The sequence below is a fragment of the Rattus norvegicus genome, chromosome 7 (assembly GCF_036323735.1).
Source record: "Rattus norvegicus strain BN/NHsdMcwi chromosome 7, GRCr8, whole genome shotgun sequence".
Classification (NCBI taxonomy): Eukaryota; Metazoa; Chordata; class Mammalia; order Rodentia; family Muridae; genus Rattus; species Rattus norvegicus.
In genome coordinates, this window is record NC_086025.1 from 119,213,801 (window position 1) to 119,232,098 (window position 18,298).

Genomic DNA, 18,298 nt, shown 5'->3' on the forward strand with positions numbered 1-18,298 from the left:
GCTTAGGTGGATACAAGTTGTTTTTAGTGTTGCTTCTGTTTTCTGTGAATTTTAGTTACTGCCCTGTCAGTCATACAGCTAACACAGAGTCTGAGACCTTCTGTGCTTCCAAGTATGAGTCCTCAAGAGGACTTGGTGTTAAATGGAGGCTTGTTGCTGGTAACTTGCTTTCTTTGTGGTGGTGCTTGACCCTGCGGCTCCCTGGCCTTCCTGGGTAGGTTGATAGCAGCTGACTCATTGCCCTCTGTCTTTCCCCCTCGTCTGTATCGAGTGCTCTGAATTGAGGGAGCACAGCAGTCTATCTGGACTCTGCTGCTGTCTCCCTCAGAGATTGAGCCTGCTTTTCCAGTGTGCCATTTGCCAAGGGTTTTCTGCACAGCGTTTCTTGGACTCCTCAAAGGTCAGTAAGCAGTTTTAACAAGATTGCAGCCAATTCTCATTTGAATTAATTTATTCCCTCCTCACTAATTAATTCATCTGTTTGCATTGAGTTGTCCCCTCATTTATCTGTCAACATTTCTTAAGCTCCCGTCCGGTTCAGGATGCTGAGGACACAAAGGTGTACCTGATAGTTGTGAGCCTCCCTGGAGGAGCTGCTGTGCTGGGAACCACCAGGTAGTCACGGCAGTGTCCCGGTGGTGTGGATGGCAGCACAGGAAGGCTCAGCCTTCTGAGGCTTCAGGAGCCAAGGCTTGTGTAGGCAGGTGGATGAGAGAGAAAGTGCAGGGCCACAGGGATTGGTGCAGCCTGCAGAGTGCACACACCACCGTGAGTTCTGGTGATAGATCTTGGGGAGGCCTTTGTGGATGGGAGACTAGCTTGGAATTGTCCTGTTTACAGTTCTTTAACACTGCCTTTCTTACCCGGGTGTCATTCCTTACCATAGGCTTGGCATCTTAGCACTTAAAGCCCAGTCAGAAGGGTCACAAGTTCTGGGCCAGCCTGGGCTATAATAGTGGAATCCTGTTTCAGAAAAAAAAAAAAAAAACAAACCAAAAAACAAAACAAAACAAAAAAACAGAATACATTAAAAACAAAAGACCATCACTGCAGCCAGTTTTACTCAGCCCTGCAACAGGCCAGTCACTTGGCACTTAGAGTTGGGGTCCTTGTCTTGTTCTTTGTCCCTCATGTTCTGGTGGCACAGAAGCCATTGTCCTGCAGCCTGTCCTTCTTATCCTGCTTCCTTGCCTAGTGCTTTTCTTGGCTGCTGCTCCTACTTGTTTAATCTTCTCCTCCCTTAGAGTTGCCTCGGGCCCACCCTGCCTAGCTCTTTCTGGCTCCCCCTGTCCTCTCCCTGCTGTGTAGTCTAGGGGGATTGGGGCCAGGGCACCAGCTGGCCCCATTTTCCAAGTACTTGGTGACCTGGCAAATAAGCTCTGCTCTAGGTGGAACTTGGTCTCCCTTCATCTCAGTACAGATTGTGGTGTGAGAAATTCACAGCTTCCCTGACTGCAGAGGGAGGCCATTGCTCTCCATCGGGACCAGGAAGCCTCTAAGGAGGAACTGAAGGAGACAAGGTGTTTGAGGACTGTGCCAAGTCAACAGTGCCAGGTTTTTGTGGGCCCAATGGTACATCAGGGCTTGCTGTGAACAGCACACCGAGGTTGGAGCAGTTGTGCCTGGGGAGTCAGAGAGCTCCTAGTGTCTCCAGAATGGCAGGGCAGCCCTGCCCATGGATGAGCTGAGGAAGAAGATGAGTTGGTTAGAGTGGGTTTGGCAGGAATGGGACCCTGGAGGACGAGTGGAGCTCAAGTCAGCTGCTGAAGGGATGCTGGGCACATGTGAAAAGTGTCTCCTTTTACCTCAGAATCATGGGTGGAATCTGGATTCGGGAGTATGTGAGCACAGTCAATACTAGGGCCCACTCTCTGTGAATCATGGGTAGAATGAGCATTCTACAGTGGTCAGCACCAGGGTCAGCGCCCCAGGGGACAGCCTAGTGGAGGGCCTGAGATGTACTACTCAGCATGTAGACTACCTATGGCAGTGGCACGCTGATGTCCGGTGCCTCCAGGCTTGCTGCAGACTTGTGCTTAGGGCCTCATGGCCCAGGGAATAGTGCTTTGTAAATGCTGACTTTGCCACCAGGTTTCTTCTTGTGGTCTCTTCTCTCCTGAGCTCAGCTAGCTCACTGGGTTCCTTTGCTGCCGAAGGTCCTGGTGCTGACGGTTAGGTGCACTTGGGGAGTTGGCAGAGGCCCTCCTCGATCTGATGGTAAAGCTGACAGTGCTCAGGGAGGGATGTACTAGGATGGGATGGCAGTGGAGCAGTCCTGCCCGGGTAAGATGCTGCCTCCTGCATGTGTGCCATGTGGCATCGTCTGACTCTGTTAGGAAGAGCCAAGCAGCTAGGGATTTATTTTTATTTTATTAATTATCCCAGTAAATAAAAATATTATCACAACATAATTTCATGTGCAACTGGTATAGGAACCATTCCATCTGACTGCGGTGACTCGTATGTGTTTCACACATAGGGGACATCTTATATGGGCATGTTTTAGGTGTCTGTAGACACTGTGACATCTGTATTGGAAAGCACAGGACTGGAGTTAGGTGGGCCAAGCATCTCCTTACCCAGGTGATTAGGTTGGGCTTCCTCCTGAAGTAATAGACGTACATATTATATGTAATATATATACAATATGCACATATATATGTATTTTTTAAAAAGATTTATTTATTATGTATACAATGTTTTGTCTGCATATATGCCTGCACATCAGAAGAGGGCACCTGATCTCATTACAGATGGTTGTGAGCCACCATGTGGTTGATGGAATTGAACTCAGGACCTCTGGAAGAGCAGTCCGTGCTCTTAACCTCTGAGTCATCTCTCCAGCCCCTGAAGACATATTTAAGCCTTGGTCTGAGTCCTGGGTAGTTGGGCAGAGAGGACATGAGAAGAGCTCACTGTGCTGATGGGCTTTGTTAAGGCTACTATGGCTTTGGTGCAGCGAGGGAAGTGGCGTGGGGAAGCCGTGGAACAGTCAGAGCTGAGCTTCTGGTGGGGGAGGCAGTGGGGAGGTTTGATACCAGGCTGACAGTGGCGGAGGACGGGGAGGTTTTAATCACTATCAGGAAGAGATTTAAGTTTCCTGAAAGTGCTGGTGGCTTGTCCACGAAGGTAGGAAGATGGCTTAGGAGGGTTGTGTGAGGCCAAGGGGAATGTGAGTAAGGAGTATGCTGTGGAAGGCATTGGGAAGCACGGTAGCCTGTGGGAGGCTCTCAGAGCTCTAGAGAAGGGACATACTATGGGCTGAGTATGGGGAACTGGAGGAGGCCCTTGAGGATGAGTGTCAGCCTGTGGCTGAATGTCTGCTAGCCATCTACCTACTGAGGCGCTCACTCGAGGAGCAGGCTTTGGGAGAAAAGAACATTTTGTGGGGGCATATAAAGTTGGGATACAAGTGTGCCATCTGAGGAACAATGGGATAGAGAGGGGCCATGGTGGCATGTCTACAGGCCAAGTGTCCCTGGAGTCATGTGGCCTTCTATACAATACACTTCTCACCCTCGTGCTGACCTCCTTGGGCCATTACATATTTCTGTGCTATAAGAATGGGTGGTACTTATGTCTTCCTTTAAAATAAGGTTTCTGTGTGTTTTGGGGCTTCCTGAAGTCTGGGGTGTCTGGGATAGCTCCTTACAGAGGTTGAATAGCTTTGTGGTTCTCAGCCGTCCCTGATCCTCCGCTGTTGGATGGAGAGAGTGCCGCCGGTCCCTCCATTGATGTGAATTATGTGAATCCTCTCCACAAAGATCACAGTGAATGGTTTTCAATAGAACGGGCCTCACATACATATTAAATATGTAATATGAGAAAATATTTTTCAAGCAGAAGTTCATCTAGGCTGTGAGGCTGTCGCTGTTCTTTGTACAATTAATAATAACCCTCCGCTCTCCGTATGATTAGACGTCCTTCTGCAAGCAAATATTTAATAACCACACAGAACCGTCATTTGGAGCTGCTGCAGTTTATAGAGACACCCCCTATTGTTATGCATTTGTTTTGTCCCCAAGTCTCCCTGCCAGACACTGCTCTCAGCATCCTGGTGCTGGCATCTTTGCTCTGTCTCTGGTTGCTTTCTTGGGATAATTATTATACAGAAACTCATTGATTTAAAGGCCACACATATTTAAGACGTGAGCACATCGTCTTTTTGCTTACCTATCATGGACCTATCTATCTGTCATCAGTTTTCCTGATTGATTACTACTGTTCATCATTACTATTGCCATTATTGTTTTTGCAGTCAGGTTTCCAAGTAGCCCAGGCTGGCCCCAACATACACTTTTCCTTTGTCTTAGGTTCTTTTCCAGTTGCTGCAGTAAAAGGCCCTGACAAAGAGGAGTTTCAGGGGAAGGCGTTTATTTCAGTGCACAGTTTAAGCTGTAGTCTGTCAGGGAGGGGAAGTCAAGGCAATAGGAGCTTGAAGCATCTGGTCGCATTGCATCCCAAATAGAAAACAGAAGGGTGAATGCAAGCTGGCACTCAGCTTGCTGTGTACATTTTAGACAGTCTCGGATCCCCTGCCCAGGGAATGGTCTCACCTTCAGGTAGGGCTTTCCACATCAGTTATTACAATGAAGATAATCTCCCTCAGGTGCCACATAAGTCAACTTGATAGTTAACACCATCACATTCTGCTGCAGTCTCTTGGGTACTGAAATCCTAGTGCCTCGCTTGGGCTGACCACTGAGCAATACTGTCTCATCTATTGTCTTGTAAGGGCATTTCCTAAGGAGCCCAGCCCACATTGTGCTGGAAAGTGGATGAATGCCTGTGCTCAGTGCTTGGACCGCTGTGAGTGCTCTCTAGGACAAGTCCCTGGTGTGTGAGTGTGAGTGTGTGTGTGTGTGTGTGTGTGTGTGTGTGTTTCTTAGAGCAGGCCTGTACTGGTGGGGCTCAAGGACACACTTGACATTTAGCTTTCACAGTGATCCCTGGGATGCTGTTATACCCATTTTACCTGAGAGAGCAGCAGGCCAGCTCGAGGGTCCTCCATCTTGGTCCACCATTTAAGGGAAGGGTGTCACTAACTTCAGGCTCCTGTTCCTCTGTGTTCCACCTCATATTAAGGTGAATATGACTGGAGCTTGGTCCATTTTAAAAGGAGGCAGCTTCCGACCACACATTTGCATAAGTACTTGGGTCGATTCCTGCTGCCTCTCAGCCACTCTTTCTGGAAAGCAAGGCTTGGCTCAGGTCCGACTCTGCCCTTTAGGAGCCATGGCCTGTTGTAGGTGCTGTTTTCTGCAGGGAGGTTAATGAGCACCCTTCCACCTGGCAGAGTTGCTGGGAAGCTTAAGTGAGATCAATGCTGCTAGAACACAGAGTGCTGGCCTGGTAAATCTGCTCATTGATTGTGCAGTCTGTACATTTTGATTTTTGAAAAATTAAAATGGTAATCAATGCCATCTGAGCACCGAAGCCACGTGGTAATAAAGCACCGATGCTTGTGGAGCTCCAGGAAGGCCCAGCCAGCCGAAGCCCCGCTGGCTGCTTTCTCTAGCAGGCTGACTGCTCTGCTTTCTGCGTTGCCTCAGAACTCCAGAATAAGTGCAGTCATTTCTGAGTGGAGCTCCCTCAAGTTAGAGGCGTGGTTCTGCCTTCCTGCGGTTTCTCTGGAATGGAAGTTGACACTTTGCATATGTCGCGCAGGCTTCCCCGGGGCTTCTGCCATGTATGTGCAAGAGGTGGCGTTATCTCAGTTGCCCTTGCCAGCTCTCCACGGTTGGCCTTCCCTGGAGGCTGGCTCTTCTGATGTCTCTGGGAGCGGCTGTAGCAAGAAACTGAAGCTTCTGGCTCTTACCCAATGTAGTTGGGCTGCTGTGAGCCCTGTCCCAGAGTTGTCACATGCTGCCATTGCCACCTGTCGGAGTGATGACCTGCTCCCATGGACAGGAGGCTGTGCAAACCAACTGTGGGAGCCCTGCAGCTGTGGAGACGGGGGCCTGAGTGTCCCCCATGTTCATCTGATTTCAGAGTGTAACTTAAGGCTACTGTGTTCAGGATGGCTCCTGGCTCCTGGTTAGCATCCAGTTGTCGAATGAATAAGTGAAAACATACATTCAGTTTCAGCCTTCATTTTTTATTTTTATTTTAAAGACAGATTAGCTCACTGTAAAATCTGTTTTTCTTCATTTGCCAGAAAGCCACCAGCAGAGACTCTTGCCTCTGTTGGGGTACTGAGTTGACTGACATGGTTCTTTGTGCCTGGAAAGCAAATTATGTTAAAATGTTCTTCATCGTCTATTAATAAGTGTCACAGTTTAGCAGCAGCGCTTGGTTATAATCCGTGTCCTGCAGTGTTCCTGGTGCACCAGCTGCTGTCGCTGGGAGTGTGGCATGGGTGTGGTGAGCACAGTCTAGGGACAGAGGACTGGAGCTCACTTCCTCTGCAGAGCATGGTCTTTTCACTGTGAGTGAATGTTGTAAGTGTGGCTGCTTCACCCACCTTGCTCATCCTCAAGATGCTATGAATTCTCATTTCCATTCTCATGGGAAGACATTTCTTACTCCCCTGTGTGGAGGTCAGAGGTCAACCTCAGGTTTGTTTCTCAGGACACAGAGTCTCTGATCAATAGAGCTTTCCAAGTAGCTTAGACTGGCTGTGCAGAGCGTGTCAGGGATCAGTCTATCTCCAGCTTCCCAGGGCTGGAGGTACAAGTCAGTGCCACTGCCCTGCTCTTTACCCGTGCCCAAGTTCTTTGGGGGTCGAACTTGCAAGGTAAACTCTTTACTGATGAAGCTATTGCCACAGCTTTTTTTTTTTTTTTTTTTTGGACAGGGTCTTACAGTGTAGCCCAGGCTGTCCTGAAAGACACCCGGTAGGCCCATAACTTACCAGCCTTTTCCTCCTGGATATGAGATTCTAGGTATATGTCATAATGCCTAGTTTTAGACCTATTATTTCAGTATACACCTGATGATACTTGGTGAGTGATGGCCTTTGAGCCATAGAGGCCTGGCTGCCAGCTAGCACACCTGCTCATTATGGGTGATGGCCTGCCCAGGTGGTGTGGGCGACCCTTCTACCTGGACGCACACCTTGGCTTGGTCAGCGGGTGCCTCCTCTTCCCTGGTCAGGTGAGTGGGTTTCTTTGCTCTCACAGGGCGGTCCCTAGAATGGCTGGTACTCTGCTGTCTGCCTTTCCACTTAAGGCAACTGGAAGCCCTGAGGCAAGGGGCTTTGGTGACTTTTTGTGTCTTGTAGCAGCAGAGGCTTTGTTTGCAGCCAGTTCTCTATTTGTTCAGCATGGGCTCTCCCTCAGACTCATAGCATCTGTTGGTGTGGCTGGAGAAAGACAAGGAGTGGAAGCGGAGGAAGGATGACGTTTCTTACTGTGTTGGTTGTATTCTCAGGTGATTTCGCTCTGACTGATGGCTCTGTGCTTTAAGTGCAGTGAAGACCCCAACGGCTCCTGCATTTTACTCTCTGCTCCATGGCTGTCCTTGAGTCCATAGTCCTTTGGCTCTGGGCCACTGTGGATGGTGGTCTCTTTCTGTCTGTTTCGCCCAGGGATTGTACCACATAAGTCTGCTGTCTTAGCTTTTGCCTTAGGAGCCTTTGATAGGCCCTGTCTCGGGTCAAAGTGAAGTTCAACTCATTAGGCCAGGGCAGGTGGCCAAACCTCTCTTCCTTTTGGCCTTCACCTATCCTCTGGCTCCTTGTGGCTACTCTGCACCTCTTAGCTCCTCTCTAGCCATGGAGGTGGGGGCTCTTCTCTTTTAATGGGCTACACACACACACACACACACACACACACACACACACACACACACCCTCCCTCACTTTGTATGTGTTTGTGTGTAGTTTGTATGTGTCTAGGCTTATTCTGAGTGCCTTGTGTGTCTTTTTCTTGAGACATTGACATTATAAGCAGACTCCCAGGTCACAGGACCAGGGTTAGCACCTTATCTGGCTGTTGTAATCCCCAACTCCAAGCCTCCTTGTTTCTGCCTGTGCTTCCATTCCCTTCTACTGTGCTGGTTAGAAGTTGTCAGTCTGACAGGATTGAGTATCATGAGGAGGAGACAAGCTTCCACACGCACCTGTGAGGGTCTATTTGGATTAGGACATATCTGTGGTAAATTTTTAAAAAAAATTGTTTTATTAATGTTTTCAACATACAGTATAGCTTGATCACATCTTCCCCCTTTCACAACCACTCTTTAGTTAGTTGGGGTAGGAAGACTCTCCCTAAATGTGGGTGGCACCATTCCCTGGGCCACAGCCCTGGATTGTGTAAGTGTAGACAGTGAGTTGAGCACAAACATTCATTGCTGTCTGCTTCCTGATTGTGGGTGCAGTGTGAGCAGCTGACTTAAGCTTCTGTCACCAAGCCTGCTACCATGCTGGGCTCTAACCTCAAACTGAGAGCCAACTAAACCCCTCCCTCAAGTTCCTTTGTCCCAGTGTTTTCTCCCAAGAAGCGTAACTGAGATGTTGACATTGTTGCTCTCATGCCTCTTCTTGCTGGCATCTAATAATCAACTAATTAATTCACCTTGGCTTCCTCCCGTTCCTGCAAGTCACTTGTGTGGGCATATGGAGCACTCTCAATGGCTCGTGAGCTCCCAAGGGTAAGGCTGTCTCTCCTTTCACATCCCACTGTCCCTGGTGCAGGTTGCAGTGTGCAATCTCACCTTCCTGGTGTCTGAAGATTTGAGGAGAACTGCCCTGCTGTAGCTCTAGAGGGAGGACTGCCCTGCTGTAGCTCTGCTGTTCTCTGTGTGCTGTGAAGTCAGTTCTGGTTTCGCTGTGGAGACCCAAACGTCCTAACAGACTTACCAGCGTGGAGTGGATCCGTCTACTTAACATTGCTGCCAAATTAATACTGCATCTGGAAGGCCAGAGGAAGGCCACTTGAGAGAATCTCCCTGCATAATTTATGAAACTCTAGTCATAAAATAAGCATTTACAATGGCCTGTTTGCCCAAGGTAGAGAATGCTAATTCGGCCATTATTCATCGACCTGGGACAGGGGCATTTCTTTGTCTTCCAGTGGTCTCTTGGCTTTTAGTCTCCTCAGTAGGTTTCTGAGGTCACTTCTAACCTCTCTTTCCAAAATGATCTCTTTTCTTGTTTGAAGGCCAGATCTTTGGAGTAGGGTTATGAAAAAAGGTTTTAGGAGAAGTGAGTATGTCAGTATTTTTGAACAGTGGGAGTGTTATGGAAAAAGCAAACCAACAAAACAAACCCTAGAGCAGGCAGACTCAGACCACTGTTCTGTGAACAGAGCAGGAGGCACAGAGGAAAGTCAGGCAGACAGACTCTTGTCCCAGGTGCTGCCAGTTGGTTGGAGATGCAGTCGGTTCACCTGCCAGTGAGAAAGCAGGCCTGGGGAGGGCCAGCAGGAAACAGGGCTGGGCATGGATTTCATGTATCATGAGTGTTTGTGTTTGTCTATGCTGGGGAGGCACTCAGGGCCAGCCAGAGTCGTGGATGGCTTCTTTATGAGACCCTTGCCTGCCAGCTCCAAGAGTCAACCCCCAAGAGTCAACCCTAGCCACTCATTTCTAGTCACTTCCTGTTTGCACCCAGCTCCTTCCAATTGGCCATAGTCTCCTGAGGGCAAGGCCTTGTTATCCTTGGTTGACAGTAGTAGTTATATCTGGGAAGAGTAAGGCTCCTTGTAGTCTCTGAAGGGCTATGGACAGCTCCAGTGTTCTCCCACTCTGGGCTCAACTTTGAAGCTACAAGTCCTGTCTCAGACTGTGTTCTCATGGCCAAGGGTAGAGGCAAGGAGCTGGTGGAGGCTCCTGGTGCCTCTCAAAGCCTTGCCAGGATTCCATGCTTGTCATTACCACTTTCTCTCTAGTACCTGGTGGCCCCCAGCCAAGACTGACAGCAGATGAGAATGCATAATCCTTTTATAGTGAGGCCCGACCTTTGCAACAGGGATGCAGGCTACCCGAGCTGTCTAAAAGACTAATCTCTAAGTGATAATTTCCAGAAAGTTCATTTTGGTGACGTGGAAAATGTGAACCAGGCAGTCCATGTGGAGAGCCAAACAGTGGTGTGTGGTGTCAGAGGAAACTGAGTGGTCTCTGGTGAGAGTCAGTAGGATTCGGAGGCTGTCGCATGGGGAACTGCATGGTCAGCCCAGAGTCCAAAGTAGATGGCATGGAAAAGGCCGTGAGAGGTGGGGCAGATTGGGCAGGATACTTGGGCAGGCATTTAGTGCTGGATACTTGGTCATAGTAGCACGAGACCTGGGGTGGCAATGGAAGAAGACAGCCCTTCCAACACTGACCTGCCTGGCACTGGCAGGACCCTGACCTGGAGGGACACTGCTGGACATTGCTCCGGGATCTCATTCGGTGGACAGTAACTCTCTAGACGGGATTCTCCTTACCACTACTCTGTTTAATAGCTGTGAGAATTGAAGCTCACAGAAGTCAAGAACCTTGCCCAAGGTCATCCAGGAGTTGTATCTACAGTTAACTCCTGGTGTTGGAGTGTGTGCCCTCCAGTAGGTGGCGCCTCTTCTGGAGTAGGACCACTCAATGCTCTTCAGGTCAGGATTCTGAGTGCTAGATAATGAAATTTTCTTTGGTGCAGTGTTTTTGTGTAGTATTTAAAAAGGGGAGTTCACACCTAAGGTCTGATTGAAAAGGTAATTAGTATTCAGATTAGAGCTTTCCAAACAATTCCCTGACATTTGAACATCTGCATGGAACAAAGCACTGTCTCTGGTCTCTGATTTACAGCTGCCCGTGCCCAACGGCTCTGGGCAGAGGGCTATAAATAAAATTAAAATAAATGGAAACAATGCACCTATAAATTGTGTTGCAGGAACCTCCAATTGCCTTTTAGAGGAAATCCCCAATAAAATGCTGTTTGGCAATCCATTTGAGGGAGAAGGGGCCGTCCATCATCCTGGCAAAGTCAGTGAAGTGAAGGACAGGCTAACTTGCTGGAATATTTTAAGTATGAAAATTAGCTGATTCCGTGGAAATCTACTCTTTGGTGTTATAGCTGTACTGGAAGGTCCTCTTTTTCTCTTTTCTCTTGTTGTCAGTGCTATTTTTTCCCAGGTGGAATAAAGCTGTCAGTTGAAACTGCAGATTTCTTTTTTATTTCTGAGTCAAGCTCAAGCTTTTGATTATAGAAAGTGGGGGTGGCCTAGAGGGGCCGGGTTTGGGCAGGAAGTACAGTCTAATGCAGTGTATGTAAAGGAGGGGCAGGCTGTGTTTCACAGTGGCCCTCGAGACCAGGGCTAGAGGTGGGTGAAATGTAAGAGGACAGGGCAAGGTATGCTGGTAGAGGAGTCACCTTGTTAGCTTTGGTCTTGTGTACTTGAGGTTGGAGTGGTGGCTCAATGGTTAAGAGCACTTGCTGTTTCTTGCAGAGACCTGAGTTTGGTTCCCAACACCTTTACTGGGAGCCTCATAGCTGCCTATAACTCCAGGCCAGGGGATCTGACTCCTTCTTTTGGTCTCTGTGGGCACTGCACAGACTCACATTTCACATACATGTACACATGACTTAAAAAATAACAATAAAGAAAGCTTGTGTCTTAATTCTTTCCTTCCTTTAGTTCCCAGTGGATTCTGTAATGTGTGATGCAGGAATGGATGGGGCAGGGTAAATGGTACGGACTGGTGGTTCAGTTGCCTGGAGAATGGCTGCGTGTGTAAATGGGGCCTGGGGACCACAAAGCAAACATGCACTTTGAGATCTTGTCATACCAGGAGTGGGCCCTGCTGCTTGTTGGCCTATACTGGTTGGGAAGCCTAGCCTCCATGCAATTTGGAGCTGTCTGGTTAATGGAGGATAATCTGTTTTACAGACTGATGTATATGTGTGACGAGCAGGCTCTGGTCCCCATATTCTCCCCTTAAAGCATGATTGTGACCCTTGATTTGGCCATGCTCACGGGAAGTGTTGTTCCTGCTGATGGCCATCTGTTGTAGTAGCCTCTCAGGAAGACCAGTCCTAGGACCACCTGAAGTTGAGTTAAGACAAATGCTCACTAGCTGGAAATGAGACCAGCAGCTCCTTGCCTGCAGTGTCTTCCCACTGTGTCCCATGCTGAGCTGTGTTGTGTTACAGGTCCAGGCCCTCAAAGGCTGTAGAGGTGAAGGGATGCATATCAGTGAGTGAGAAAGGCTTATGTTGAAAGGAGGAAAGAGCTAATCTAGCCAGACTGACGAGGAGGGAAGGTGGCTCTTAGGCAAAAAATCTGGGCTTCAGTAGGTCCAAAGATTGGGGAGGAGTGTTGAAGTAGGGTGGAGGTGTCTGTTAAAGGAGCAGCTGCTTCTAGCCGATTGGCTCCTGACCTTTGCACTTCATAGTACTGAGGTGCAAGGAGTTCCAGCAGGGGGCGTTTCATCCCTGTTCAGCCCAGGCCTCTGAGTAGGTTCAACCACAGCAGAGGAGAGCAGGCACAAAGCTCATCTCTAGATTAAGGAACACATTCACAGATGGCTGGGTTGGATAAAGCATCAGAGAGCCAGAGGGTATGAGGGACTGTCAGAGTAAATAACACATGGATGTGACAGTGCAGGATGGGGCTCAGGACTCATCCCACAGAAGAGAGCTTTATGCTAGTGTGGGAGTCTAGTGAGAGGTCTCAGCTCTTGAAGCAAAAACTTAAGAATGCACATAGAAGAAAGTAAGAACTTATGACACTGACCCCAAAGACAACACTGCCCAGTGCCAAAAGATTACTTGGTGTGCACATGCATGCATGTGAGTGTGCTCCATGATGCGCGCGCGCGCGTGTGTGTGTGTGTGTGTGTGTGTGTATGTGTGTGTGTGTGTGTGTGTGTGTGTGTATAGGTCAGAGTAGGTTCTTTCTTTCCACCATTTGGTTCTGGGGATGGAACTCAGGTTGGACTCCTTTGCCTGCTGAGCCATCCAGCCAGTGTCAGCCTCTGATTTCTGCCGTCAGTGAACCAGTGAACGTTGAGAAGCCACCATGGGCTGCTGACTCACAGCACTAAAGGGATCATGCGGCTGATCGAGGCAGGGAAGAGAGGCTTTAAGGCAATAAAAGGGCAATACTAGGGGAAAGGAACAGGGCTCCCCAGTGATTGGAACGCAGAGGACTGTGTTTGTAGTAATTGCCTCGCCGAGTTCACCAAGAGACCTGTCCTCGAGCCTTAGACTGTTATAGATACCCTCACCTAGACCGTGTGATCTTCCAGCAGCTGCCCAAAGCAAGCCCTTTGAGGTCATCTTTCTATTCCCTGTATACAGTACATGGCCTTCACAGATTGAGCACACAGACAGCCAACTCTGACTTCACTGGCTTGGGAGACAGAACCTGACTTTGAACACTTGCAAGCACTGCCTTAGGGGAATAAACAGGCACCTCTTGGACCTTTGCTGTGCATGCATCGGCAAGATCTTCTCTCAGACTTGACTGGCGGAGGGGCTACAAGTGGAATGTTTTACTGTTCCTCTTGTACTGCTTAGTCTTTGTCAACTACAGCCTCCATCAGCTTGTCCTGTGGCTAGTCTGTGGGACATCTCCTTGATTTATGAGTGCTGTAGGAGGGCACAGGTCCTGGGTGGCATGAGAGAGGAGTCGAGCAAGCCTTGGGAGCAGCAGCGTTCCTTTGGGATTCTTGTTTCTGCTTCTGCTGGGGTTCCTGTCCTGACGTCCTCGGTAGTGCGCTGTGACTGGGACATGTAAGCCAAATAAACCCTTTCCCCCAAGTTGTTTTTGATTATAGTGGTTTGTCACAGTAACAGAAGGCCAACTAGGAAACCCCGAGAAGAGCTTCTCTGAAGCTACTCAGCAAAAGTGTGTAAAAATAGCTACCTAAGACTGCAAAGAAAACGAAGAGACAATATTAGGGAGACATGGTATGAAGCACACGGAAGTTCCAGTCACATATCCCACAGACATGGAGGCCTACATGAAGGATTCAGTCATTGCTTTATGGAAGCTGAGGGAACAATGAATGAGACTTACAGTTGTCAGAAGACAGGATGAACAAAGCGAGCCATTTAACAGAAGCCACGGCCAAACTCAAGAGCTGAGGCTCAGCAGTGTGACTGAACTGGGAAGCGCACAGGAGCTTCCGCAGTCGCAGTCGAGCCTTCCAAGCAGAGGTAGAGCCAGGGAGCTCAGAGATGGTTGCCTACAGTTACAGGAAATAGGAATAATAAGAGTGAAGCCCGCATGGGGGCTCCCTGGCCCAACAATGAACCAATAGGAGAAAAGCCACAGAGGCAGAGAGAGGTGTCAAGAAATGTTCACTGAAAACGCTTCAGCTGAGGGGAGACATCAACACTTAGGCCCTGCTGGGCCTCACCTCATTAAAATCCAGAGAGATTTTGAAAGCAGAAGCAAAAAGCAACTTGTCCTCTACAAGAGAACTTTATTAGACTTACCAGAAGGTTCTCAACAGAAACTGTGACTTGAGATAGTGGGATTATACATTCAAAATACCCCATGAAAAACAAACCTGCTAGCCCAGGATATCCCATGCTGGCCAAGCTGTCTTTCAGAGAGGAGGAGAGACTAGGGTTTTCCAGGAGACTGGACAGCGGAGGACACCCATCACTAGGCCTGCTTTTAAAGCAGGAGCTAAGGGAGTTCACCTTGAGTCTGTAATGTATGTGAGCATAGAAGGCTAGCTCACTGTGAGGTTCTCCTTCAGATCCAGATGAACTCCCTTGTGGTGTAGGTTACCTTTATCCCTAGAGGGACTGGAAAGCCTAAAGGAGCCAGAAGGAACTATCGGACCCAGCCACTCCCTCTCTGCCTTTGGATCTCTGGCCGTGAGGTGAAACGGTTTAGTTCCATTTGTGCTGCTGCCATAATGTGCTGTTTGTCATAGATCCTAAAGGAATGGCACTGATGGCTGGTAGATCGAATCTCCAAACTATGAGTCAAAAAGATTCTTCTTTTTCATTCCTGGGGTTGACCCAGGGCCACACATGCTAGGCAAATGTTCTGCCGCTGAGCTACATCCCTGCTTTTAAAACAACTGAGACAAGTTCTCACTGAGCTGAAGCCCAGGCTGGCCTTGAACTTGCTCTGAAGCCCAGGCAGGCCTTGAGTGTGTGATGCTCTTGACTCTGCCTCCCCAGGCCTGGGCCTTTTCCTCAGAATGAATGTTTGTTACAGCAATGTCAGATGGATTATTGGGCTGTCATCAGCTTCAAAAGGCTGTTGTTCTTTCTGATATTCTTTAAGCCGTGTGATATTCTTTGTAATCACAAAGAAAAACCTTTAGTTTACATAAAAAAAAGAAAGAATCAAAGCTTACTAGTACTACCAGTCAATGACACCATTGTCTGACCCAACACCAACCAAAACAAAACAAGAAACCTACTGAAATGTCTCAGTAGGTAAACAGTCCAGAAGATACTTGCAGGGTAGAGCAGACGCTAAGCCACAACAAATCTAACAAACGGAGTGGAATGAACTCTCTCTTCTGGCCATCGTGGTGTAAAACCGGGAGTCAGTAACAGGAGGAAAAGTCACAAATAACATGGTAATTAAACAGCACACTCTCAACCAGCCAGTCAGCTAAAGAAGAAATCAAAACAGAAGTTAGATCAAAATGGAAATACAACATACCAATGTTGTATACCAATGCAGCCAAGCCGACCTAAGAGGCCAATTTATAGTGGTAAATGCCAACAGAAACATGATCTCAAGTAAACAGATGGACTTTGTATTTTAAGGAAAGAGATAAAATAAACTAAGTTCAAAGAACAGGAAGAATAAGTAGCCAAACTAAGGGTGTGTTAGTGTGTGTGTGCGTGCATGTGTGCATGCATGCGTGCGTGCGTGTGTGTGTGTAAAAGAAAATGAACATATTTTTAGCTAGACTAATCAGGTTGAGGAGGGGAATGCAAATAAAATTAAAAGCAGGAGGCATCATTATAGCCTGTAGCACACATACCAGGGGTGATGTGAGGCCACTGTATGCACTTAGATAATAAAAGGAGGGGTTGATTCCTAGAGTACACAGCTTCCATGCACCGCAGGAGATTGATGCATACACAAACCAGCAACGAGATGAAGATTAAACCAGTGGTCACAGACGCCCAGCGAAGAGCCCAAAGCTAGGCAACTGCACAGCAACTTCCCCTCAGTTTTAAGGAAGAATTAAGTCCTTCCTCTAGTCTTCTAAAGTTTCAAGTGAGGGGAACAGTTCTACACTTGTGTTAGAAGATGCAACTTGATGAAAAATCAGAGAACACCGTGAGACAGGAGAGCTGCTGGCGGCATTCCCAGTGACCACCGAAGAGCGCATTCTCAACAGAGCCCTGAGAACCAGATTCAGCAGTTCAGCAGCAGGACCTAACACCCTGGTCCTTCAGCATACACAGACCATCAAATGTGATAAGGTTCAGTAGCAGGGTGAGGGAAAATTAGCACAGGACTCTCTCAGTAGGTGCTGAAAAAGCCCTCGATGGAAGTCAGTGTCTTTGCATAATAAAGTAATTCAATAAAATTAGGTATAAAGTACACATTAACACCCCCCCCCCCCCCCCATCCTGGCAGTGGGCAAAGACACCTTGTTGGTGGAACTGTTCTTATATCAGTCGGGTGGAACAGATGGCAGTCCTTTACTCATCCTACCTAGCTTGATGCCTGGCTTGGTGGCCAATGCTGTTTTATGTCTAGGACACGTAAGAGACCTGTCCTCCTCCCCCACAGCTGGGGTGGGCCATAGACACAGAGAGCCCTGCCTGACACCACACAGTGCAGCACAGGAGGAAGAATACAGACTGTGGACCACCATGGCACTCACAGACCTGCCCCCTAGCCAGCCGTAAACACTCGTTTACCAGAGGATGTTGCCCAGGGGCCTGCCAGCAGCAAGGCCAGCCTGCAGCAGGAGCCACCTCAGTGTGGGAGTATGTGGTAGAGAAAGATAAATAGAGCAGCCTGAGCATTATGAAGAGAGATGGAACTGGAGACTCCAGAGTGGAGTGGCCAGCCCCATCACTTGGGACCATGGTGAAGTGCCAGTCTGAGCTGCCACTGAGTGCCACTGAGTGCCATGACTGAGTCCGTGGCTACACAGTGCATGGGTCATTGTCAATGATGTGGCTCATATTTCTATTAGAGAGCAAGGAGACTTTCCTGGTCAGAGCAGCAGCCAGGGACCAATGGATGTCCAGAGGCTGTGCACAACCAGCTCTGCTCCTCACTGGCTGCTGCATCTGGAGAATGGTGGAGCTAGCCCTGGGGTGGTGGGGTGGTGGGGTGGTGGGTGGGTGGGTGAGCTGCCCCTTAGACTGAGAGCACGGGAGAGCTGGCCCTACCACTCATCTGCCTTGAAGTATGGATATAGAGGTGGTGCCCTCCTACCTCACCACCTGTGGCAGATGGGAGAGCTGGTCCTACCCACTTACTGCCTGTGTACTTGGGAGCGCTCACCTGAGCAACACAGTGGAACTAGCTCTGATGGCCAAGGCACGGGTGAGCCAGTCCTGAGAGTGTGAGAGCAGGAGAGGTGGTCCAGCCTCTTATAGGCTGTAGCACGTGGGAGAGTGGCCCCCCGTGTTGACTGGGCAGCATAGCAGAGCTGGCCCAGTGACATGGGTGTGGGTGAGTGGGCCCTGAAGTCATGAGAGCAGGAGAGTTGACATTACCTCCTGTCAGTGGTGGCACTGGGTGGCCTAGCCAGAGCTGTGCTAGAGCTTTGGCTATGAGGATAAGAGAGAACCAGTGCACTGACCATCTCAGTTATTACCCAGGCCCAGACCCAGGGCTCTGTTAGCCCACCCCAAAATCTGTAACGTCTGTGAATGGCTTGGATATGTGAAAAGCCCAGTCCTGTTGATCCAAAGCTGTAGGATCTCCATGACACAGGGCAACAACAGGATAACCAGGAGGGGTCCTGGTAAGGGTCCAGTATTGATGGTGTCACAGAAGCCAGAGTTCTCTAACCAGATCAGTGACTCATTGCAGTGAGCATTTGCAAGCGAAGATGTGTGGACAGGGGCATATGTTGTGGGGCACATTGTGACATACTGAGGCTCCCATTATGAGATGTTTTCTATGCTGTGTGTGTGTGTGTGTGTGTGTGTGTGTGTGTGTGTGTGTGGTTTATTTTGGGAGGTTGGTTGTAAGAGTGAAAGGAGATGAACAGGACTGGAGTGCATGATGTGAAACTCACAAAGAACCAGTAAAAAGTTAAAAAGAGAAAATGTACATTAATTTAGCAAGGGCTGTGCAGGACCAGACCATTGTTAGCCCATGCTTGATGGTGAGAAATTGAAAGACTTTCCTCTAAGATCAAGAACAGTACAAGGATTCACCACCACTGTTAGCATAGCAGTGGAAGCACTGGCCAGAACAGAGGG

The 18,298-nt window shown here is 48.7% G+C and overlaps 1 protein-coding gene across 6 annotated transcripts in view; it reads left to right on the forward strand.

Moving 5' to 3' along the window:
* The window catches only part of Tbc1d22a (TBC1 domain family, member 22a), a 284,988-nt gene that overhangs the window by 41,517 nt on the left and 225,173 nt on the right, over nucleotides 1-18,298 (forward strand). The window contains exon 1 of one of the 6 annotated variants that reach the window (XM_039080327.2): nucleotides 6,777-7,095. The exons of the other annotated variants lie outside the window; for them this stretch is intronic. The gene's annotated coding sequence lies outside the window, so the exon portion shown is untranslated. Of the gene's footprint in view, nucleotides 1-6,776; nucleotides 7,096-18,298 lie in introns of those variants that run through there. 6 annotated transcript variants of the gene reach the window in all.